The sequence below is a fragment of the Cervus elaphus genome, chromosome 19 (assembly GCF_910594005.1).
Source record: "Cervus elaphus chromosome 19, mCerEla1.1, whole genome shotgun sequence".
In the NCBI taxonomy this organism is placed as follows: Eukaryota; Metazoa; Chordata; class Mammalia; order Artiodactyla; family Cervidae; genus Cervus; species Cervus elaphus.
In genome coordinates, this window is record NC_057833.1 from 53,467,017 (window position 1) to 53,492,369 (window position 25,353).

Genomic DNA, 25,353 nt, shown 5'->3' on the forward strand with positions numbered 1-25,353 from the left:
GGGATAAGGATAAGAGAGTAGGATGGTATGTCAAATTTTTTAAATACTGAAATAGAAGATTGATTTCCCTAAAAAGTTTGAAACTGTAAAGTCTATTTTAGTTTTCCAAGTGCTATGTTGACTTGTGATATTAAGGCATGTGATATTAACTTGCCACAAACTGGAATAAGTTGCAGTTGGTTTTTAAATTCTAAGCAAATAAAAAGTAAATGAAAAATTGGGAAAAGTATTTGCAAAACACATTACATGTTAACCTGTGACATACATATATAGTTACTATCGATGTCTACTGCCATACCACCCTGAACACTCCCAATCTTGTCTGATCTCAGAAGCTAAGCAGAGTAACATACAGGAAATTCTTACACTTTGAAAAGAAAAAGACCCATAACTCAAACAGTAAAATGAACTAAGTATATGAATAAACAATTCATAGAACAATATCCAAAAGGGGAAATGGAAAAGGAGCAGCTTCACTAGTAGACAGAGAAATAAAAATTTAAGGAACAAGAAATTATCACTATCCACTTAGCAGAATGGCTAAAAAGAAGCAAAGTAAATTGTTACAGCCTTTTAGAAGGCAATCTATTAACATTTTGAATAGACCAATCTCATACCTGGAAATCAGTCCCTAAGAAATTAAATTACCAGGGCATTTGGATATACATAAAGGATGTTTATTGAAACCCTGGTGCTAGTGGCAATTTTTTTTTTTAAAGAATTTGAATGTGATAAATAGGGAAACGAGTTAATTTTGGTACATCCATACTGTGGAACATTATGCAGCCTCTAAAATAAAATGAATCAGTGCTATACCAGTTAAACTGGAAGATTTTTATGACATTGTTTAATGAGGAAAGCAAGAAGCAGAGAAAGGTTTACACTATGATTCCTCACTTTGTAAAATACACATATATATGGTTATATTAGCATGCTTAACTTTTTTAAATAGTTGAGAGAGGGTATAGCGAGGGAAGAGTCAGGTAAGAAAAGAGAAGACTAAAAAAGGGGGTATCCTAAACATAACATACATGAGATGATTCCATTTGTAGATAAATGATGGATGAACATGTGCATAAATATATACATGAAAATATGATCATCAAAACATTAACAGTGGTTATTTCAGTGTGTTGGGGGTTTATTTCCTTCCTTATACTTTTATGTATTTGAATTTTTACAATAAGCAAAGTTTATATACAACCAAAGAATGGTTATTTTAAAACGCATGTTGCCAATTGCCATGGGATTGAAGTTGAGTCAGAAACATCTTCTGCCTTGCAGGCTATGACAGTGGGGAGCCAAGAGGACACAGCCAGCTGTAACATACAGACCAACTTAGTAAGTGTTGTAACAGAAGCACAGAGTGTTGGGAAAGAAGTTAATTGATCTCTCAGATCTGACTGGGAATTTCTGGAAGAACACTGTTAAAGGAGACGGCATCTCAATTGGCTCTTGAAGGTTTGGGAACAATTCAATAGGTAAAGATGGGGATGAAGAGAAATCCAGAATAAGAGAACAGAGTGAACAAATCACACAGGGGCATTGAACACCCGGGATATATTCAAAGAACGGCCATTAGCCCAACACAGTATAACTGGAACACAGGTGTTGAGCAGACAGAAGGTTAGAATGGTAAGCTGGTTTCCAACTGTGAAAGTAGTTTAGACTGTATTCCACTTGCAGAGGGGGCTTACTGTTGGGCGGGGGGTGAGGCGGGCCGCGGAGGTTTGTTTATTTTTTCAAGAAAGCAACATTCTCAGTTCTGTTTTGGGAGTGGGGAGAGGCAGGAGACAAGAACACCAGTTAGGAACTTAAAATGATTCGGGCCAAGGTAATCAAGTTTAACAAGAGCAGCAATATGGGAATGAAGAGAAAGGAGAAAGATTCCACAAACATTTTTGAGGTAAATAGGGCAGGCCTTGGTAGAAGATGTTAAACCTTCTGTGCCTGGCAGCTGAGGGCTTGGGGATACACCAATTTGAGAAAGAGAACACTGGAACTGAAAGTGGGAACCACGCTGGGAGAAAAATTCCACTATTTTGCAGAATATACAGGGGCTGTATATAAAAGAAAGGAGAAATTCTGAGGTAAAATAAAATTATCAAATTGATCCCTCTCACTTTCTGTATGTTCCACAGGAAAGGGTCTGGTTGTAGAGAATGAGAGATCCGGGGAAAGTCCCGGGTAAAATCTCGGACGTAATTCCCGCTCTTGGGAACTGGAGCCCGAGCGTCTCTCTTCCCGCTCCGCCGCCGAGACCCCAGGGGCAGCCCGGTTCGGGAGAAGGAGGCGCGGGGTTCCGGTCCGCACGGCCAGGAGCCTTTCACACCCTACCCGCCCTCCGGGCCGAGCGCGGGGTCCGGCGCAGCGCGCGGGGCGGTGCCAGGGGAGGGGCGGGAGGCGCGGCCCCGCCAGAGCCAGGCCGGGTGGCCCCTGAGGCACCCGACGTCCCGCGCCCACAGCAGAGCCGGGCGCCGCCGTACCGCCGCCTCCGCGCCCGCCTCCCGGCTCCCAGCGCGGTGATGGGCGCGGCGCCCTGCGGTACTGCTCCCGCCCCTCCCCGTCCCTTCCGGCCCCGCGAACCCGCGAGAGGCCGGGGCACTGCCTTTCTGCCGCCAGCCGCGGGCCTGGCGCTCCTCGGCGGTCCGGGACCTGGTGAGGTGAGCAGCGCGCCCTGGAGGATCCCATAGTCGGGAGTTTGTAGGAGCGCTCTGTGGGCAAGATATGTCCACAGAACGTCAAACACTTAAATTCTGAAGTAAAAAGTGGAAAGGGGGGAAGGGCGTTCTCTCCTTTGCAGAATCTGGGTCGCTTCTTTGGAAACGGTGAAGAAACTATCTTAGAAACTGGAGGCGAGCCCGGGGTCACTGACCAGGGATGCCGGTGGCAGTTTCCTGAGGAGAGAAGCGTACTGGTATTTGTCGGGAAGAGGGGCTGCGGCTGTTCTGTTTTGTTAAACAGGCGATAGCCTCCTGAAACGGAGGGATCCGGGAACAGCATTGTAGACCCCCCAGAGGCTCCTTACGGAGCTTGTCCCCAAACCTGCCCGTGGAGGGGGGGGGGGCACATGCACCCTAAGGGTGCCAGGTGGCGGGTAGGGTGGACTCCCTTACGAGGGTTGTGAAGTCCCGAATACAGAACGTTTTATTGCTCTGCTTTCTGTCGAACTGCCTTGTTCTGGGCAGAGTCGCCCGGGAGCTGCAGCATCCTTGTAACTCTATCTGAAACTAGAGGCCACTTGTTTGGTATTTGAATGGTGAATATCTTGGTGTACTTGCGGCGCTGCGGAATATGAACTTTGAAGTTTTTCTTTAAAATTGAGTTTTGTTGTTTTCATTTTAGAATAGGAATCTGTGGGGAGAGACGTCATGACATGCTCTAACTCTTCCCTTTGTTGGTTTCCTAGGTACGTGCGTGCATGAATAATAGACAAATTAGGTCCTAGCCTATAATGAAACATCTTTCCTAGTGTAGTCCTTTAACCAGGATATGGAGGGTAATATCAAATTATTCCATCCCTACATGAAGTGTGGATTAAAAGCTGGAAAATTTGTGATGTAATTGTATGAGGCAGCGAGGCCTGCAAAGGAAAACTTATTTTTCTCTACCAATGGCTAAATGCAGCATAGAAGGCCTCCCTGCAGGCTGGGTAGCAGCCAGGCTTGCAGAACAGTAAGTAGCTTCTTCCTTTGCTGCAGCTGGAGCGAATGGATATGGAGATAAATGGCTGAGGATGTGGTAGTATACAGTGCAAGGCAGTTTGTGTCTGGAGAATAAAATGCCTTGGCAGGCTTTGCTTGAGTTAGAGATCTCTTAGGAAGCAAGTGGTTCTCTGGTCCCAAATTTGCCAACCTAATTCCTCTTCAGGGCCATCACTGTCTCTAGAGTGCTCCCTGTATTTCCTCTTCTCTCACTCCAGCTTTTAGCTTCTCCCTGTTCCCCAGTAAAGTCTAGGGTTGAGCCTGGCAGACATAGAGTTATGGTGGCCTCGGGATAGAGAATTTCCAAGTCTAGTGAAAGCAGAATTGTGGCCCAGGGGAGACTTGGGATGGGTAGGGTGAAGCAACTTCCAGCCTAGACGTCCAGCCTTAAAGACTCTCAAAAGAGTGGCAGAGTGATAAAGATGGAAGGGAAGAGATTTTCTCAGGTGGACAGTAGGTACTTAACAGTTTGTTTCCTGCTCAGAGTTTTAATATTTCCTTTTTTGTTGTTTGACCAAAAAGGTATTTCCAGATGGGGTTGGGGGAGTATAGAACTTCTCTGAAAAGTCCCTCCTTCTTCCAAATTTGCATTTCTTTCTACTCCCTTGTAGGTTTTTAGAGAGTAAGTGGGGGCAGGGGGATATAGAAGAAAGAAGCAGTGAGGCTCTGCCTTCCCACAGAGACAATGGACCATGGACTGACTTGGGCCCAGAAGTTGGATTTGAAAGTTGAAAAGAATGTTCCACGTTTCGTTAAAAATCAGAGCCTTTATTTTGCAGAAAGCCATTGAGAACCATAACATTCTCATTTACTGATGAGTTCTGCTTGATAAGGGATTCAAGTCTCTACTTCTCTTTTTTTTTTTCCCCTTCCAACATTTTATTGTGAAAAACTTCAGACATACAGAACTTAAATTAAAAAGTGGTCAAGAAACAGATGTGTGAAGGATATTAACATTTTGAGTGAGGGAGGAAAGGATCTTATTCTTCTGACTTTTCCCTAAGAATTCTAGGCATATCTCTTCATTGCTTCCTTTTTCCCATTCTTAAAACATGTGTGTGCTTAGATGCTCAGTTGTGCCTGACTCTTTGCAACCCCATGGATTGTAGCCTGCCGGGCTCCTCTGTCCATGGGATTCTCCAGGCAAGAATACTGGAGTGGGTTGCCATGCCCTCCTCCAGGGGATCTTCCCGACCCAGGGATTGAACCCAGGTCTCGCTTATTGCAGGCAGATTTTTTACCATCTGAGCCACCAGGGAAGCATAAGTTGGATGATATCACTCCCCTGCTTAACACTCTCCAGTGAAATAAGATCCCTCACGCTTGGAATAAAATCCAGCTCTCTACCGGTACTTATCAAAGCTCTATGTGATCTGGCCTCTTTGACCTCATATCTTTCCCCTCAATTTACTGTCTTCCTTGCTCTTTTCTGCTTGAACACTCTTCCCTTAAATACTTAAACTGCTTCTTTCCTCACTTCATTCAGGGCTCTTTTCAAATGTGACCTCCTCCATCAGGTCTTCCTTGACCACCTAATCCAAAAGCATGCTTTGTCCCTCCCTGTCCTCTGGCCCTACTTTAGTTTTCTTCACTGCATTTACCACTACCTGGCATTGAATACTATATCTCTTTCTTTATTAATCATCTCTATATTCCACCCCTCAAATGTAAGCTTCATAAGGACAAGAAATTTTTTGTCTTATTCACAGCGTATTGTAAGCAATTAATAAATAATTGCTGAATTAATTAGATAGTTAAATGACACAGATAAGACATTGCCTCCCATAAGGGTGGCATAGCCCTTGGTAAAATACTAGAAGTCCTTGTAAGTAATTCAGGTTAATCAATATTTTATAGGTAAATGATGATCCTGGAGATCAGTAGCCACTCTTATCCCCACAGTACTTTGAAGTTGAATCCTATGTTAGAAGCTGGGCTAGTTTTAAAAAACCCTCATCCCAAACAAGATATAAAAAATTTCAATCCTAGAAATTTCCCTCATGCCCCTTTCTTGTTACCCGCCGCCCACCCCCAGAAGCAACCTTTGTTATGATTTCTTTTATCATAGTTTTGCTGGTTCCTGGACATCATATAAATGCATTCACACAGTATGTACTTTTATGTCTGCCTTTTTTCTCAGCACAGTGTCTTGAGATTCATCCTTGTGGTTGTATATTAATTGTTCATTTCTTTTTAATTCCAAGATGGTATTCAACTGTATGAATATCTACTTTTTATTTACCCATTCTCTTATTCATGGATACTTGGGTTGTTTCCAGGTTGGGGCTATTTTGAACAAAGCTGCCACGAACATTTTATAGAGTCTACCTCATTTTAAGTCCTGTGTACTTTATGTGAAAATCTTCATGCCACCAGTGCTGAGAGAAATATGGCAAGATTATGGTGGCTATGACCAACATGGCAGCCTGCCTATACCCCAGCAAGTGCCTTCTCCAGACAGCCCCACTGGGTGCTGATCTCTTTCTCACTGCAGAGGGAGAACACTTGAAAAATGAGTGTCCAGGGGAGCCCTCAAGCATACTTTCAGTGTTTCTCAGTCCCTAAAAGAGACTGTAGAATGCTGCCGCCCATTGCTGTTGTATTCCTCTCCTCCTCTCAGCTCCCCATCCCAGTACAAATTGACTCTAATCAGCCACCGAGCATTCTGCTCTCAAGAGGTTTAAATATTTAAGAGTAATAAGAGTCTTGTTCAGAGCCTGATAAAATATTTATGTGTTTCCATAGGGCATTGGTTTTCATCTAGGCTTCTCAAGGTGTTTTTCGGAGACACTTGTCATAATCATGAGCTACTCAGACAGAGATAGATGATACAGCCAGAGAAATAATACTGAACCCACCTTGCAGAGTTCCTTGCTTTCTAGGGATGGGGGAGAATGAGCATACAGAAGAATGGGCATTAATAGTATCTGGATCAGGAGAAAGGCTGACAACTGTGACTTGGAAAAAGCAGAGTCTGTTAATGGAGTACCCCTGAGGGTGTGAGTCCAGAGGGGATGGTGGAAAAGAGCTTGTCAGCATGAGGAGGGATTATTTAAGATGGAATGCATTCATCCCAATAGAAGAATAAAGGAAAAAGCCTTTAAAGGACACAGTTCCTTTGACACTGATGTAGAAAGGCCTGTATAAGATAGCTATGCCGAGTGCTATAATTAAGTTATCACTGCTATGAAAATATGGGAGGAATGGAGGCTAGCCAGTGTTTCCAGATTGGGGGAGAGAACTAGCTATCTCAGGAAAATTGTTATTTTCTTCTCCAAGGAAAAAGTGCTTTTTGAATCGAGTTCTGAAGGAGTTATGGCTCTCTGACTGGCAGTTGTGGTGTGGAAGGGCATTTCCAGACAGAGTAACTTGAGCAGACATTCGAGTCAGGGCTATAGTGCTGGTGTGGCCTGAGTAAGGTGAAGAGGGGGTGTCAGGGAGGATTAGGGCAGGTTTGCAGTAAGAGATAAAGCAGGAGAGCTAAAGGCCAACTTGTAAAGGACACAGGAGCATGGACTTTAATCTGTTTGTTGTAGGGAATCATGTAACTTTTGATTAGGTCAGATTTTGAGCAATTCTTGGGTGGTGCCTCTAGCCCAAGCAAGGCCTTGAGGTCTGCTTATGTCCAAGACACTTCCAGAATATTCTGCTGTGGCCAATCCAGTCTAGAGCCTTTGTACAATCTACTCTAAAGGATGTAAACAGGAGGAGGTCAGATTCATTCAGTATACTCCTGGGACTAACTAGAAACAGGTCTCATCCATCATACAAATTCTCTAAGTCAAACTGAATTCATAGGCTGTATGCTGCATCTTCTGATGGCAGCATACATCCTCTTTCGTGGCCACTTTGCCTCAGTGGGTGGTAGTTGGGAGGGTCTAAGTACCCCTTTATCACCTGAACCTAAATCTGAGTCAGTATACTTCAGGCTGGGTTGCCAGGCAACCAAGTGATGAGACAGGCAGACCATCGCTACAGAATTCAGACTTGCTTTGACCCAGCTACCGGGCAGTGACTGGAGAGGCAACTGGCAATAGAGGATTGACGCCATACAGATTGACAACCCATAGATAGGACTGCTCGGCCACCTTCCACATGTGTTTTCCCTTCAGATTCCTATTCAAAAGTGCCTCAGGATGTTTATTTTAATGCATAATAAAAATAGGGAGGGAGGAAGGGGTGTGAAATCTCTCCATCATCTCCACTTTATGATGTTTGTGATAAGGAAGAGATAAGTAGAAGTGATGGTCCTGGGGAAGTCAGTCCTCAGTGCAGCAGTGAGGAACTTTGCATATGTGTAGATTAGCTGGAGAGCTCTGGAATTCTGATGGGGCAAAGTGGTTTCTTGGTGTGAGGACAGAAAAAGGCATGGAGGACCCCATAGAGAAACTTTGTGATTCTGCCCAGGGCCTTGCTATTTGGAACTTTTCTCTTGTAGTGGTGGGTACATGTTCCAGAGTGACATTGGAAACACCCAGAAGAGAATGCACTGGGCCTTCCCATTGCCATCTGCCTAGGCTGGAATGTCAGCCTCTCAATCAGCACTGTCAGCTCCCATCCTGATTTTCCAGGGGTAACTGGGAAGACCCTGAGAGAGGAGGCAGAAGTGAAAGTCTTAACTAGGGACTAACAGTGTCCTTCAGTATTTAAGACAGTCTTAGTTTTCTGCATGAAGTGAAATCTCCCAAGGGCCATGCTTGCTGTATATTTCCTCCTAACAGGTGAAGAGGGTTCATGCTTAATTGAGTGCCTTTTCATAATGGACATTTCGGTGACTGTATGTTGTTCCCTGGCCTGCTTTTGGATGTTGTTTGGTGACTGGAGTAAAGAGGGAACAGGAAAGATGATGGCAGGAGACAGGAAAGGGAGGAGAGTAGTGACTGGCTGGGGTCCTAGGTACCCAATTGTCTGCAAGTGAAAGACTGGGATGAAAGAAGATCAAATAACCACCCACGGGAATCTTTATGTGCAAATGTTGCCGACAGCCAAAGTCAGTTGTGAAGAAAATAGAAGGGCTGAGACATGAGGCTGCTGTCAGCCAGTCAGAGGAATATTAATACAGGGTTGACACGCCGGAACACATAGCCATACCACAACCATGCAGATCCCAGCAGTAATATACTGTCCAAAACCCCTTCACACTTCCATCATATTCTCTCATATTCATTTATAATATTAGTTATGTATGTGAGATATTTGTAAAGATATACAAATGCAGACCTACTTTAAAAAGTAAGTATAAAGAAGAAAGCATTCTAAAATATTACGAGCAGTGGGATTATGAGTGATTATTTTTCTCTTTTTCTAACTTATCCGTATTTCCCATGATTGCTGTTATAAGCATGGATTTCTATGATACTCAGCAAAACATTAAGTAAAATAATCTTTCAAGGGGCTCAGTAGGGAGAAAGAAGAAGAGGCATACGTGGAGGACAGTGGGATTTTACCAGAATAGAAAAAAAGATGTTGGAAGATGAATGAAAATCACAGAAGTGATTTTGTCAGGAAGACGGAAGGGAGAGTAGGTGGAGATTAGTAATGTTTTCTCTATTTACTGTTATTTACTTGACTTGTTATAATGTGTATTACTTTTATAATTTAAAAATGCAGTAAATTTAAAATATAAAAAGAATTTATTTAGACTATTATTTACAAGTAATGCCAGTGGAGTGTATAGTCACTTTCAGGCTGCTAACTTCTGCATATTTTTTGTTCATTGTTGAATATCAACAGTTGCTGCCCCACCCCCACCCCCGCCAAGCATCTGGAAGCTTTTATCATCATGAAGCCAAATTGCCAACACTAAGCCAACTGTCACACCTCCAAGACCTTAATGCCATTTTCTGGGCAACAACTGGAAGTCCCATAATTGGCTTCCAGTGGTCCACCAAGGTGCTAACACAGAGCACTTCGAAACTGGACAGCAGCTTCTTTCCCAGAGTTTAATATTTATTCCTGAAGCTGCCAGGCCATCCTTATACATCACATCTCTGAAATATGGAACTGGGGCCAACAAAAGCTGTCAGTAGCTGGAGTAGTGGGATTTTTCCAGACAAAACACTGTTCTACTCTCATTGAGCTAACTGACTCGACCAGCCTCTTGGGAACCTCTGTGGCTGAGCTTCTGGAGAGGTAGATGTAGTTTTCATTTCACAACCACTGGCCTTTTCCAGAGGCACTGTCGAGTCTGTGCTTTAGTTGGCTCCTTCTGAGGAACACGTGGTGAGGCCTCTCTCCTGGAACAGAAGTTACTGTCTACCTCTGTGTACCAGGATCAATTTAAAGCAAATGCTGGAGAACTATACAATCCACTAGCATTGCTTGTAAATGATAGTCTCAATAAATTATTTTTATATTTTAAATTTACTGTATTTTTAAATTATAAAAGTAATACTCATTATAACAAGTCTAGTAAATAGAGAAAACGTTACTAATCTCCACCTACTCTCCCCTCCGTCTTCCTGACAAAATCATTTCTTCTGTCCTTTTCTGCATTCAAACTTAAGTAGAGTTATTTTCTATTTCATATGTAAATGGAGTCATATAATACCAGTTACTCTATGTTTCATTTTATTTATTATATTAAGTACATTACTATAGGTACATGCATATAATTGATCCAGTTTTTAATAACTACATATATTCCTTTGCAGACATAATTTTCCCATTATTTTTGTATTGATAGATATTCTAGGTTATCCTCCAGTGTTGTTTCTTTTAAACAAAACAAATTATGCTACAATAAATATTCTACATTTATCCTTACACTGGTTTTTATTTCCATAGGAAAATTCCCCAGATTGGCATTTCTGGGTCAAAGGGAACACACACAATTTTCCTGCTCACTGTGGGTCTCCCCTCCAGCAGCCGTTTCCCTCCCTCCTTTTGTCTTGCTCTCCACCCTCCCACCGCCTTTCTTCAGGGGAGCCTGTGTATGTAGGCAGGAGAGCCCTGCAGTGAGAACTCATCCTTGCCAAGTGTGGATTATATCAGCTCGGTGGGGAGCAGGGTCTGCTGTGTCTTGGTTGCATTGTGTGTCTATTGCTTTTGGTTGGCCAGACTGTTTACAGTTCCCCTTGTTCATTTATTCCATGCTGAGGAATTATCCATGGTCTTCATCTGTGGCAGGAGCAGCCCAATCAGTGGGGAGGGAGGCGCTTTCAGAGAGGAAAGGCCGTTACAATGCTTTCTCACAATGCCAAATCTGCTATGTTTTTATGTCCTTTCCTTAATAGTTGGATTGAGAAAAGTTCTTTGATTCCATTCCGGTCTTCTCCCTCTATTTTCAGGGATTTGGGGATTTTTATGAGTATATAGTCAATCAACTACAGCTGATTACTTGACATGAGGATAATTAGTTGAGAAGGTAGGGGTCTTAGAGCTTAAGGATCAGTGCCACTCAACAGATGTAAACATTTTTAAACAAGTGATTTTACTTAGCCTGGTATGAGTAGTGAGCTTCCCAGGACTACGTGGTTTTCATTTGTAGTCTTGCTCTTGTTTGCATGTAAAAATTCAGTCTGTCTCTCAAGACTGGAGAGGAGCAGGATTCCTCAGCACACCAGGGCTAGAGAAAATATCAGAGAAGCATTAAGGGAAGCCGGTGACTATGAACAAGAGAAATGTAAGCAATGAACTGCCAAAGTAGCAAGAAGTATATGGGGTTTTTTAATCCTCAGCTGCAGGCTGCTGTGTGGGCCTGTGAGCTCTTGGACATGCTATGGAGATCTGTGATCCTCTAATTTGTATTAGAAACCCAACTGTGATTCTGTGTTCAGAATGCAAACATTAGCGAAGTCATCCTAGATGACTTCAAAATTATGAAGTCCTGTGACAGATATTTTGCTGTTGGCTTCTATAATACATGCTGCAATTTTTGCTTGGTAGCTTTGAAATGGATTTTTATGTCCTAGATTGAAAACTAAAGAAAGAAAACCAGAATAGAAGTTATTGTGATTAATTTCTAAGAAGAAATTTTAACTTTCATTTGGACATGTATAAACCTGAAGAATAAGCATTATTCTTTGTATTAATACATATTTTTTCAGCAACTTTTAATTTTCAGATATGTACTGATGGAGTAAAAATGATAGTTAATAATTGACTAGTTATAGTCAGTCACTATAATAGGTTTGTCTCATAACTTAGGAATTCTATAATGTATCTTAATTGGTCTCATAGTTAATAGTAGGATAGTTATATTTTATACTGTTTTCACTGTGATTTGAGTCTATAAAGATTATCTTTAAACAGTTTTGTCTCCTCAGTAAAAAACCAACAAACAAAAAAACTTAAGGTGAAACATATTATAAGATGTTAAACACCTGCTTCTAGCCATAATGAACCATCTGGTAGTAGACTGTTGCTCCCAGAGGGGACACCTAGAAAATCTGGATTTCCATAATCTGTTTAAAGGCATAAAAGACCTACTAATGCCACTGCTTGAGATCTAAAACCTCAGAAAGAAGAGAAATTCATTGAGTGCCCCACATTCTGGGTTGCATTTTTCCTTGAGACATTTGCCATTTGTTAAGTATCATGTGAGGAAAAGCTAAGAACCCAAGCAAAAAGAAGCTACTGAGGGTTAAAGAAGCTGAGCAGAATATTCTGCAGCCTGATAGAGCTGGGGAGGGAAAAAAGGGGGAATTCAAGGATACTAAATGAGCTGGGACATAGAGGTCATGATCATAGAAAGAAAAGAGACTCAGAGGAATTAATGCAATAAATTTGAGCCATTTTCCTTACAAGTCGTTCACCAATGTATAAGTAGCACAGTTGTTATTGTTTAGTCTCTAAGTCATGACCGACTTTTTTTTTTTAATCCCGTGGACTGTAGCTTGCCAGTCTCCTCTGTCCGCGGGATTGTCCAGGCAAGAATACTGAAGTGGGTCGCCATTTCCTTCTCCAGGGGGCCTTCCCAACCCAGGGATTGAACCCACATTTCCTGCATTGGCAGGCCAATTCTTTACCTCTGAGCCACCAGAGGAGCCCAAGTAACACAGACCAAGGATTAAAAAAAGCCAAACAGAAAGCAGTGCTAAAAAGCTAAACTCATCAGAGCTAGTGCAGTCTTACTGTGCTGGGGAGATTAAAATGGGAGTGTTGGGTCCACCAAAGTGGAAGGGGCTGAAAAACACTGATGGTTAATTTTATGTGTCTACTTGTATCACCCATTATTTTGGAGGTATATCTGTGAGAGTGTTTCTGGAAGAGATTAGCAGTTGAATTAGTGAACTGAATAAAGCAGTTGGCCCACATCAATGTGTGACAAAACCTTATTGAGAGAAATTTAAGAAGACCTAAATAGACGGAGAGATATATCTTGTTCACAGGTGCTATGGATTGAATGTTTGTGTCCTCCCCAAAATTTATAGTTGAAATCTGGTCCCCAGTGTGATGTATTTGGAGACAGGGCCTTTGGGAGATGATTAGGTCAGAAGGGTGGGGAAACCTTCATGAATATGATTAGTGCCCTTATAAGAAGAGGCCCGAGAGCTGAATAGCTCTCTTTCCATCATGTTAGGATATAACAAGAAGTCAGCTATCTGCAGACTGGAAGGGGGTTCCTACCAGAACACAGTCATGCTGGCACCATGATCTTGAACTTCCAGTTTCCAGAACTGTGAGAAATAAATTTCTGTTGTTTATAAACCACTTAATCTATGGCATTTTTTAAATAACAAGTGAACTGAAAGATAATGGATTAGAACATTCATTATTATTAAGATGTTAATTCTCTTCTAATTGATCTATAGATTCAATATAATCCCAATCAGAATCCCAGATGACCATCTTGAAGAAATGATAATCTCATTTTAAAATTCACTGGAAAATGTGCAGTGTCTAAAATAGCCAAAACAACTTTCAAAAAAGGAACAAAGTTGAAGGATTATCACTCCTTGTTTATTCTTTTGAATGTAAGAGTGTTTTCACAGGTGTATGGATGTGTAAAAATTTATCAAATTGACACTTTAAATATTTGCAGTTTAATGTAATTTATACCTCAGTAGTGGAGAAGGAAATGGCAGCCCACTCCAGTGTTCTTGCCTGGGAAATCTCATGGACAGAAGAGCCTGGCAGGCTACAGTCGATGGGGCTGCAAAAGAGTCAGACAAGACTTAGTGACTAAACAACAACAATAGTACCTCAAGAGAGCTGTTTAAAAGCTAACAGGAAAATGGTATAAAATACAATTGCAAAATATTTTAAAATACCAAAAAAAAGAACATAGGACAGATTGGGAAAATAAAACAAATAGTGACATAATAGATTTTAACTCATTTATGTCAGTAATTATCAAAGAGTAAATAGAATACTCCAACTAAAAGACAGATTATTGTACTAGATAAAGAGTAGACATATTAAAAAGGATTATTAAAATGTTTTAATTGGTGACAGAGTTTTTCATAGCCTTCATCCTTTTAATGCATCATGCTTTACTTGTGGGTAGCCACAAGTATTTGATTTATGAGAACAATATAAATAGAAACCTTAATTAAAAAAAGTTTTATCCCTAGCTTCACCTGAGTTGTGGTTTGAAATGAGCCTCCTTACTGGGCATGAATGGGGTTTGTAGGAGAGGTTGATATGGGCTATGATTTCCCCTTCTGATTTTATATGTAAAATATTATATATTTGTACATGTTTTTCAGAAGAGGGTCAATAGTTTTCTTCAGTATTTCATGTCCAAAGAACTACATAAGAATTATGGTTTGGGGAATGAATAAATTGAGTACTATTCTAGGTGTCTAATTTCTTAGTAGTATGTCTCTGAGATTAATTTTTAGTGAATAATTCAAATTCAAGTAGACTCAGGTTCTCATGGTATGAATGCCAAATCAACAGGTGCAGCATCACCTGGGAACTCACTAGAAATGCAGATTCTCAGGCCCTACTGAATCAGAAACTCTGGTGGTAAGGGCCTGCAATCAGTGTTTTTAAAGGCATTTTCTAGGTGATTCTGATGTGTGCTAAGGTTTGATAAACACTGGGTTAAACTGTCCTTAGAAAAGTCTATTCTGTACCCCATGCTTCTAAGCCAAATTTAGGACATTTTGATAAGGAAGTGGCTGCAGAATGAACAGTCTACTGTTAATAGCTTGTATTTTCCATCTTTTTATCCTCAAAGAGCCTGTATCACTCTCACATAGTGTCTTGGGTTGCACAGCAACACAACAACATTTCAGAGTAATCCAGTGTCCAGATGAAAGTGGAATTTGGAGACATAGCATGTAAAGTGAAAAGTGAAAGTGTTAGTTGCTTAGTCTTGTCAGACTCTTTGACCCCTTTGCCTGCCTGACTCCTCTGTCCATGGAATTCTCCAGATAAGAATACTGGAGTGGGTGGCCTTTCCCTTTTCTAGGGGATCTTCCCTACCCAGGGATTGAACCCACGTCTCCTACATTGCAGACAGACTTTTTTTACCAGCTAAGCCACCCGGGAAGCCCACAGCATGTAAGTTCACTCAGAAATTCTAACAAAAAGGCTTTTCAGGGATGAGTTCCATTAATTCCAAGAGCCTTGGATCTCTGCTTCTTTTGAGGAGTTGGACATTGCTTTCTCAATAGACTGAACCTCACTTTTTTCACAGCTGTGTGGCACCTTCACAAACTTCTTTTGAAGGAGTGCTCAGTATTATCATGGCTCTATTTGAAAGGTAGATTAATGAATTCACACAGCTTATGTTATGGATACCCAAAAGGGCTGAGGTTTCAGCTATAGCAGCATAAAACTTGAGCCATCCAAAACCAGCCTCTGAAAGCTTCAAATGATCATTCTGTCTGGTCCTTCTGTTGCCTGAAGCTTGATTTGTATGACACCTTACTGTTTCGCTGATGAGAAATAGCACAGAGCACTTCACAGCACTTCTCATTAAAGGAGGGCAGCCAAGTGGAATTCATTCTTGGCTCTTAGTAGTTTTCAAATGAGAATTTTATTGCATATTAATGAGCACTAATTGACATTTGTGACTGGTTTTTATGGAAATCATGCATGTATAATTTGCATAATAGTACCTAAGTGCTTCTAGGTAACAGTGCAACTCTGGGAAGTTGGTGAGGATTTTAGTATGTTGCTTTTTTTTTTTTTTTAATTCCCAACTCCAGTCCCTGGCAATAGTGTGGAATATTAACAGGTCTCTAAGATCCATCTGTAAAATAGTAATGACTCACAGCCCAGTTCATGTGGTTGTGCCAGTTTATACCCAAGAGTTCAAAAAGAGTCAGCAAACCACATCAGGGCAGGTCTCTGAAAGCAGGAGATGCTCCCACAGTAGTCAGGGGGATTTTCCAGCCCTTCTGTATGAATAGTTATAGTAGTATCTAGATGTCCTGAGGGTTGTTCCCAGGAGTATAGTACTCCTATAGAGTTTAGATTTTTCTAAACATCTCTGGGTTCACATCAATGCATATGTACTGATCACCTGCTAAGTATTAGGCACTGTGTTAGGTGCTAGAGCAAAACCTCGTTGTCTTGTTCCCTGTTGCATTCCTAGCTCTTAGCATAGTGACCAGGACACAACAGTTGATCAGTCAATATTTATTGAATTATTGAACATAATAATGTTCAGTACTGTTCAGTAATGTTCAGAATGTTCAGTAATGTTCAGTACATCATAATAATGTCTCTACTATCAGGGATCTATAATTTCATCTTACAAAATCTGATTTTACATAAAATACAAAGATCGTTAGTCTTCCCATTAGAAGAAACAATGATTAAGAACTCGAGATTCTGTTAGAAACTTTATAACAAGAAAGATCAATAACCTTGATTCTGTGACCCAAGTCTTCTGTATGGCCCTTTCTCTATTGTGGAAATGAAAGAAGCCAGTACTTATTGACAATCTAGTATATTAGTTACGTTTACAAACATCTTGGACATCATATGACTTAATCATCAACAAAACCTATGAGGTATAGATAGTATTACCTCATTTCACCGAGGAGGCAGCTGAAGAATTAAAGTTAAGTGACTAACTTAAGGCACCATAGATAGAAAATGATGGAGCTGAGATTTAAATTCAGCCTTGGCTGAATTTAATGAGTGATACTTCAGTATCACTCATTATACCAAGTAGTCCAAAGATGTGTGAAATGAAGCCAAACTCCATGTACTGAGATGGAGGCTCAGTTGGCCCAGGGACGCTGGGGTGTGCCCTGCATTCAGTTGACCTACTGTTTACAGCAAACCTGGTACTTACCGCAGTGTTTTTCAGATCCTATGGGGGACCTACTCCAATAGCCAGTCTGATTCATTTTAATTCTACCAAGAAGCCAGAAATGTTTAAACACTGTAAGCAAAGGGAAAAATCAGGTTTACTAGAAGAAAATTTACAAGTTAATATCAAATTTAAAAGTTGAGTATGTTCTTCTGTAATCTTGAGCAAAAATGTTCTCCAGATTGTGGAAAAATCACTGACTATGAGCTGGGAAGCCCTGGAGAGGAGAAGCTTTAGAACACAGGGATTAGGAAAGAGTGGTGGTGTAGTCCAAGAATTCATACAGAGCCCCATGATCCAAAAGCTTTGTTTCCTCTAAGTTTCACATTACAGTGGTGAATCAAGTCCACTCTTCTTCCTCCCATCCTGTCTACCTCCCACCTCTGCCAAGGACATCCAGTGATTCCCTTCTGCTTCTAAAGCCCCCTAAGAGGGATGTATTTGAAGCAGCCATCTCTTCTCCCTTTGTTCTTCCCTCTGGTGAATCAAGATTCCCTGCACGGCCCTGCTTCAGGGTCCTAGGGATGATTACTCAGAAACCATGCAAGTATGTGGAAAACTTAGTTGGAGGCACTTCAAAGGCTTCACAAGGGAACTTTTATCATTTCACCCTCTTTTATAAGGCAAATCTGTGAAGCAGATTAATTCAGTTGTTCTACATTTGGGGGGAGAAAATGTGCACGTTCCCAAACTTATACTGTCCCAGGAGAATAGTCTTTCCTCTTCCACATTGTTCCTTTTCTCTCTCAGACTTCCTCCACAAATGTCTACAGTCCTAGAGCTGTTATCCCTGTGGCCCAGCCTCTCCAATTGCCTACACTGGTCCTGCACACATTCTGTGTATTCAGATCAAACTTGCCTTCCTTCTGGTCACCATTCCCATCTGGCACTCCCCATATACACACACACTCTCCATCTTCCTTTCCCCAAGTCCAGGCCTTTGCTCAGATGTTCCATATACATGAAAGGCTAACCGTAGCTTCCTTTAAAGTCCTTTAGCTCAGTTGGTAAAGACTCCGCCTACAATGCAGGAGACCCTGGTTCGATTCCTAGGTCGGGAAGGTCCATTGGAAAAGGGATGGGTTACCCACCCCAGTATTCTTGGGCTTCTCTTGTGGCTCAGTTGGTAAAGAATCTGCCTGCGGTTGGGAAGATCCCCTGGAGAAGGGAAAGGCTACCCACTCCAGTATTCTGGTCTAGAGAATTCCATGGGCTGTATAGTCCATGGGGTCGCAGAGAGTCAGACATGACTGAGCAACTTTCACTTTCACTTTCACAGTAATATAGAAAAAGTGCTGAAGTTGGGTGACCAGAGCTCTGTTCCTACACTCACAAGGTGATCCTGAACCTCCCAACCTCTGTGAAGCACTTTTCTGGCCCATAAAATGAAGAGATTGGACTTTATTATGTCTAAGATTGCTTTCAGCTCCAGCCTTCTTTCCCTGACTGAACCATCTGTTCACATACATGGAATATTTTCCCACGCTGATCTCATGTTCATGCTCTCTTAGAATTTACAACTGTGAGCCATCTTCCATGTTGTAGATCTGTGTGGCGTGTGATCTTTAGGAGAGCTTTAATCACTTCTGCCCTGCTTGTACCTGCCTGTTGTCCTCATGAAGAGCAGTGTATGTTCAGGAAATAGAAATGAATTTTACTGTTTAATGTAAGTGACCTGTATTCAACATGTTTGTAAATCTGCTAGAAGAATGCAATACAGTGCAATAAAAAACAGTTAAAATGCATTTTGCATTTATAGTTATCCATGTATCTGCTGCCTACATTAACATAGTTAATGGGGAGGTACTTCAGACAATATTAGCGTCAGAAGGTTAGCATCAGAAGGAACGTTAGTAAATATCTAGTACAATACTACTGGGGCTTCTTTGGAGGCTCAGTGGTAAAGGATCCATCTGCCAGTGCATGTTCACGGGTGTGATTCCTGGTTCAGGAAGATCCCCTGGAGTAGGAAATGGCAACCCACCCCAGTATTCTTGCCTGGGAAATCCCATGGACAGAGGAGCCCGGCGGGGCTATATAGTCCATGGAGTTGCAAAAGAGTAGGTCACTACTTAGGGAGTAAACCACATATTGACTAAACAACAACAGTGCTCTTGGTGGTGATTTGAATAGATACATTTTTTATTAATTTGCATGTGGTTCTGACTTACTTCTTCTTAGTGGGTAATCTGAGGCTGAGATACTTCAAACAATATATCTATTGTTCACATTGGGTGGAAACATCATTACTTCAATTGTCCCTTCTCCTGTTTTTAATATAAAGCGTGTAATGGGTTGAAAATGAAGAGGTAATGAAATCTGGACAAAAGGAAATTAGTCATAGGATAATAAAAATGAGCCAGAAATGCCTAACATTGCACAGTTGCTGTAAGTGAACCACATATTTGATTCCAAGCATCCCGGCAGCCAAAAGAGAAAGGAACATACTATTCATGACATTAAAATGTTCCAGAAAAAGATAACTTTTCCTGGTATTTGAAAGAAAGAGAAATTTAAACCATCTGTCCTCATGGAGGAGCCACCAAGTCAATGTCATCGACCACACCTTTAATAATATTTTACTAATACCTATAATGCTAAATTTGTTTATGCAATAATCATTTATTGTGTGCCTTCTATATGCCATATATGTTTTACTGTATTACAGTTATTTTTTTGTTACTGTTGAGTCGCTGAGTCATGTCTGGCTCTTTGCAACCCCGTGGACTGCAGCATGCCAGGCTCCCCTGTCCTTCACCATCTCCAGGAGCTTGCTCAAATTCATGTCCATTGAGTCAGTGATACCATCCAACCATCTCGTCCTCTGTCATCACCTTCTCCTGCCTTCAATCTTTCCCGGCATCAGGGTCTTTTCAAATGAGTCGGCTCTTTGCATCAGGTGGCCAACGTATTAGAGCTGCAGCATCAGTCCTTCCAATGAATATTCAGGGATGATTTCCTTTAGGATTGACTGGTTGATCTCCTTGCAGACCAAGGGACTCTCAAGAGTCTTCTCCAACACAACAGTTTGAAAGCATCAATTCTTTGGCTCTCAGCCTTCTTTATGGTCCAACTCTGACACTGGACAAACCATAGCTTTGACTAGATGGACCTTTGTTAGCAAAGTAATGTCTGTGCTTTTTTATACACTGTCTAGGTTTGTCATAGCTTTTTTTCCCCAAAGAGCAAGGGTCTTTTAATTTCATGGCTGCTGTCACCATCTGCAGTGATTTTGGAGCCCAAGAAAATAGTCTGTCATGGTTTCCATTGTTTCCCCATCTATATGTCATGAAGTGATGGGACCAGATACCATGATCTTACTTTTTTGAATGTTGAGTTTTAAACCAGCTTTTTCTCTCTTCTCTTTCACCTTCATCAAGAGGCTCTTTAGTTCCTCTTTGCTTTCTGCCATAAGGGTGATGTCGTTTGCATATCTGAGGTTATTGGTGATTCTTCTGGCAATCTTGATTCCAGCTTGTGATTTATCCAGCCCTGCATTTCACATGATGTACTCTGCATATAAATTAAATAAACAGGGTGACAACATGCAGCCTTGACGTACTCCTTTCCCAATTTGGAACCAGTTTGTTGTTCCATGTTCGATTCTAACTTGCTTCTTGACCTGCAGACAGATTTCTCAGGAGGCAGGTAAGGTGATCTGGTATTCCCATCTCTTTAAGAATTTTCCACAGTTTGTTGTGATTCACACAGTCAAAGGCTTTAGTGTAGTCAACGAAGCAGAAGTAAATGTTTTTCTGGAATTCTTTTTTCCAAAGACACAATGGATTTTTCTTTTTGATACTTAAATTATCTTCTCATTAACAGGAAGCCTGTTGACTCCTGCATCCATTTGACATGATTCTGTAGTCTCTGTAGTCTGATAATTTTTTATTTTCTAGCATGACAAAATATCCCAGTTTCATCTTGGGTATTTCCAATTCTGTATTTTAAACTAGCAATTTCACTAAAGAAAACCGATTCCTTTTTACTGAAAGTGTTTTGAGAGACTGCAGTCTGGGCACTTGGAGGGCTTATTGTTACAGATTGTACTTATTTCTGAACTTTGGTTGACAAACTGGGAAATATGAATGTTTTAGGAAAAGAACAATTTGATTCCACAGTGATATTTCCCATTTAAATAATAGATGGAAAGATTTTACTTTTTTTATATGCTTATCTTTTTTCTCTTACTTTGAAAATCTTAGTTTCCAGTGACATGAACATAATTACTTATTTGCTTTATCTAGTAGATAGATGTGTCTGTATGTATATGTATGTATATCCATCTCTATAAAATAGGAACAATATCCAATACCCACTTCATGTTGCTTAAGATTTCTTTGTGGTTATTTTTTGTCCTTTGATATATAATCAAAATACTCTTCTTTAAGTTAATTCTGGGCTCCCCTGGTGGCTCAGATGGTAAAGAATCTGCCTACAGGAGACCTATGTTCAATAGCTGGGTTGGGAAGATCTCCTGCAGAAGGAAATGTCTACCCACTACAGTATTCTTGCCTGAAGAATTCCACGGACAGAGGAGCATGGCAGCTACAGTCCATGATGTCACAACGAGTTAAGACATGACTGAGCAACTTAACACTTCCAAATTAACTCTTCTTTATGTGGTTATATCATCAACTTGTTGATAGGTTAATTTGTTTCAGTTTGTTTCCTAAGTTTAGACATCGATTTTCTTTTTTTAATTTTGTTTTTAAATGAAGTAAACTATTTATATGGTTTCAGAGTCAAAGCTATAAATATTGGGAGATCTATTTTGCCTCTCTGTCTCCTCCTTCTTGTTCTTTTCCTTCTCTTATAGGTAATGCTGGTAATGCTTTTATTTTTTCCGTTGTTTCTTTTTGAAAATGAGCCAATGACCTAAATGAGTTTCATCTCCTTTCTTACATAAAAAGCAGTATCCTATAAACATTTTGTTGCATCTTCCTTTTTTAAAACAATGTGGTTTGGAAATCATAGTATATAGAAATTTACTCATTCTTTTTATAAAGAATTGAGCTATTATTGATTTTTATAAACCAAGTATTATTTGTAGAAAAGCAGTAGGATGATTTTCTCAGGCGAGGGGGTACTAGAATGAGACAGGTAGATTGGAATGAATATGCCAAGGTATTAATGCATAATTTTGGATGCTTGTTATTTTCTTCCATGTACTTTTCTGAATTTCAAAACTGTCAATTAAAGAATAATTTTAAATACAACTTCACACCAGAGCAACAAAGGAAAATACTCCGGAATCAATGAGCTATAAACATTTAACGGAATTAGATCAAAGAGGGAAGGTTTAGGTGAGCATGTACATGGGAAGCTTCTATAGGTGGTAGTTGTTTTTGTTGAGTCGCTAAGTCATGTCTGAGTCTTTGCTTCTCTGTCCTTTACTATTTCCCAGAGTTTGCTCAAAAACTCCTGTCCGCTGAGTTGGTGATGCCGTCCAACGATCTCATTCACTGTTGTCCCCTTTTCCTCCTGCCCTCAATCTTTCCCAGCATTAGGGTCTTTTCCAATGAGTCATCTCTTTGCAGCAGGTTGCCAAAGTACTGGAGTTTCAAGTCTGCATCAGTCCTTCCAATGAACATTTAGAGTTAAATTCTTTTAGAATTGACTGCTTTGATCTCCTTGTAGTCCAAGGGACTCTGAAGAGTCTTCTCCAACACCACAATTCAAAAGCATTGATTGTTTAGTGCTCAGCCTTCTATATGGTCCAACTCTCACATCTGTACACAACTACTTGAAAAGCCATAGTTTTGACTAGATGGACCTTTGTTAGCAAAGTGATGTCTCTGCTTTTTAATCCACTGTCTAGGTTTATCATAGCTTTCCTTTCAAGGAATCACAGGCTGGAATCAAGATTATGGAAAGAAATATCAACAACCCCCGTTATGTAGATGATACCACTCTAATGGCAGAAAGAGGAGAGCGAAAAAGCTGGCTTAAAATTCAACGTTCAAAAAAATAGATGATAGAAATGGGCCTAAACAGAGAACTCTCAGTACTCTATGACAGTTACCTAAAGTATGAGAAATTGCAGAAGAGAATGGAAGATGCATAGCCTCCCCAAATTTAGTTTGCCTAACTGATCATTATTGATGACTCTGCATAGAGCCATTCTTTTATCATCAAAACCACTCCTCCATGAGACAAGTGCTCGAGCCTGGTGCACTGGGAAGACCCAGAGGAATCAGGTGGAGAGGGAGGTGGGAGGGGGGATCGGGATGGGGAATACGTGTAAATCTATTGCTGATTCATGTCAATGTATGACAAAACCCACTGAAAAAAAAAAAAAAAAATTAAAAAAAAAAAAAAACCACTCCTCCCCTGCAATAACAAGAGGGAGGTTAACGTGGAAAACTCTCATAATTTTCACAATAGAATTAGACTTTAATTTTTTTAGGTTTATGTAGCCAAACCTGACATTCTCATTTAAAATTGCTTAACTCCTCCTCTGGCATTCCCAAACTCTTGCCCTGATCTGCCTTTTCCTCCATTGTCTTTAATATCTTCTAAATTCTATGTATATATGTATCATGTCCACTGATTACTGTTTGATTCCTCTGTTGTAGTATAAATTCTTTAAAGATAGGAATCCTTTTTTTTTTTTTTTTGTTCACCAGTGTATTCAGGAGCCTAGAATGGTACCAGTCATGTTCTTAGTACTCTTAAAAGATTTATTAAGTGAATGGATATTGGAAGCAGTGGAGTTTTGGAGAAAAAGGGAATGTGTAACCATGAAGTTCAGCATTTATGTATTCATCATCCCCTTATACATTAATATGGCACTGGACACCTTTATAGTTCAGCTTCATTGTTGGTAGTGCAGATATCAACTGAACTGTCAATGAGAATATGAACCAAGGTGGTTGTTTTTGAAAAATGAAAGGATATAGGTGATTGATATAAATGTAAAGAATTCAGTATGTGTGTGTTTTTCTAACAGGCACATTCTTATTAGCATAACTTAAAAAATTAAGAAACGCAATTCTTTTTCATTTGCCCACACACTCACCATTTCCAGCACCCTTTATTCCAGATTTGCATGTGGTATCATTTTCCTTCAGCCTTAAGGACTTCCTCTAACACTTCTTGTAGTGCATGTCACTCAGATTTTCTTTTTCTGAAATTATCTTTATTTTACCTTCTTTTCCTGAAGACATTTTCACTGAGTATTATATTCTGGATTGACTTTTAAGATGTCATTCCATTCTCTTCTGGTTTACATAATTTCAAATTAGAAATCTGTTGTAAGCATTACTATTGTTCCTCTATACAAAATCTGTCTGCATCAAAGATTTTTATCTTTATCATTGGTTTTCAGTAATTTCATTGTAATGTGTCTTGGTGTATGTGTGTTTGGGTGTTTCATTGTTTCTTCTGACTGAGGTTGGTTGAGCTTCTTGAATCTGTAGGTTTACTCTTTTCATTAAATGTTTAAAAAGTGTGGTAATTATTACTTTCAAATATTTCCCCTCTTTTTTTCCCAGAGCTCCAATTATATGTATGTTAGACCACTTGCTGTTGTTCACTATGTCACTGAGGCTATATCCATATTTATCAATTATATACTTCATTTTGGATAATTTCTTTTGTTTTTAAGCTAACCAGTATTTTATTTTTGCAGTGTTTAATCTACTGTATTTTCAATTTGACAACTGTGTTTTAATCTCTAGAATCCTATTTGGTTATTTTTAATATTCTCCATTTCTCTTTTCATTTTGTATATGTTTTGTGTCTTTGAGCATATTTATAATAGTTTCTTTAAGGTCCTTGTGTGCCAATTATATCATTTCTATTATTCCTGTATGTTTTTATTAAACTTTTTAAAATGTATTGTTATAGTGTCTTTTTTTTTTTTTTTTTTGCTTTTTGCATGCCTGGTAATTTTTTACTGATGCTGGACATTTTGAATTCTATGCTATTGAGTGCTGGATCTTGTTGTAGTCCTTTAATGAGCATTGGGTTTTGTTCTAGATTGCAGTTAAGTTTTTTGCAGATAAATTTGATTCTTTTTAATACTTTTAAACATTATGAGGGAAGGTCTAGAGTAGTTTCTAGTCTAGGGTTTATTCACTCCATTTTTTTCTGGGAATTGTATCTAATATCCTGTATATCATGAGATCTGTCCACTCTGGTTGGTGGGAACACAAAGTATTTTCAGCCATGTGTGAACTCCAGGAATTGTTCAGCTACTGTCTATCAGTGGTTCTTTCTTTCACTTCAAATAGTTTCCTCTCACTTTTGCCTAGATCAATACTCAGAAAAGACTGAGAGGGTCCCCAGCAGATTTCCAAAGCACTCTCTTTCTTGGTATCTCCCTCTTCTTTATTACTCTGCCTCATAAATTTGTTTGCCTTGATGTCCCTAACTCCAGTCTATTCTCCTTACCTTAGCAAGACTTCTAGGCGCTCTTTGAGTTTC

General features: G+C 40.1%; 1 protein-coding gene across 2 annotated transcripts in view; it reads left to right on the top strand.

The window, feature by feature from the left end:
• The first annotated feature begins 2,436 nt into the window (after positions 1 to 2,436).
• The window catches only part of GPR156 (G protein-coupled receptor 156), a 116,368-nt gene continuing 93,451 nt past the window's right edge, over positions 2,437 to 25,353 (top strand). For both annotated transcript variants that reach the window (XM_043874207.1, XM_043874206.1), the window contains exon 1: positions 2,437 to 2,663. The gene's annotated coding sequence lies outside the window, so the exon portion shown is untranslated. The remainder of the gene's footprint in view (positions 2,664 to 25,353) is intronic.